Below are 625 nucleotides of genomic sequence, written 5' to 3' on the forward strand. Positions count from 1 at the left end.
ACAAACCCGCAGCAGCAGCGGGGTGCCACCCCAAATCGGGGGGAACCGCAGCCCTTTGGGGACCGTCATTCTTGCGGGTCCCAGCTGGGGGGGCCCGAGTGCAGCCGAGCCGGGCCGGACGGAGCCGAGCCGGGCGGAGCCGAGCCGGGCAGAGCCGAGCCGAGCTGGACTAAGCCGAGCCGAGCCGATCCGGGCCGGAAGGAGCCGAGCCGGGCCAAGCCGGGCCGGACGGAGCCGAGCCGGGCCAAGCCGGGCCGGGCCAGGCTGGGCCGAGCCGGACCGGACGGAGCCGAGTCGGGCAGAGCCGGACAGAGCCGAGCCGGGCCGGACGGAGCCGAGTCGGGCAGAGCCGGGCCGAGCCGGACGGAGCCGAGCCAAGCCGAAGCGGGAGCGCCCCCCATCGCCCCCTCCCTCCCTCGCAGGGTCCCGCCCGCAGCCGTCCCGCTCATCCCGCGGAGGGGGCGTGTCCTCCCCTCTGCCACGCCCCCGTCACCGGTCAGACCAATGGCCGTGCAGCTCCCGGCCCCGCCCCCGCGGCGCGTCACGGATGTGCCATTGTTATGCAAATAAAAGGGCGGGTAAAAGGCGCGCGCGGGCCGGGGCGCTGCAGAGGCGCGGGGCGCGG

The sequence above is a fragment of the Parus major genome, chromosome 17, assembly GCF_001522545.3.
Source record: "Parus major isolate Abel chromosome 17, Parus_major1.1, whole genome shotgun sequence".
Lineage (NCBI taxonomy): Eukaryota > Metazoa > Chordata > Aves > Passeriformes > Paridae > Parus > Parus major.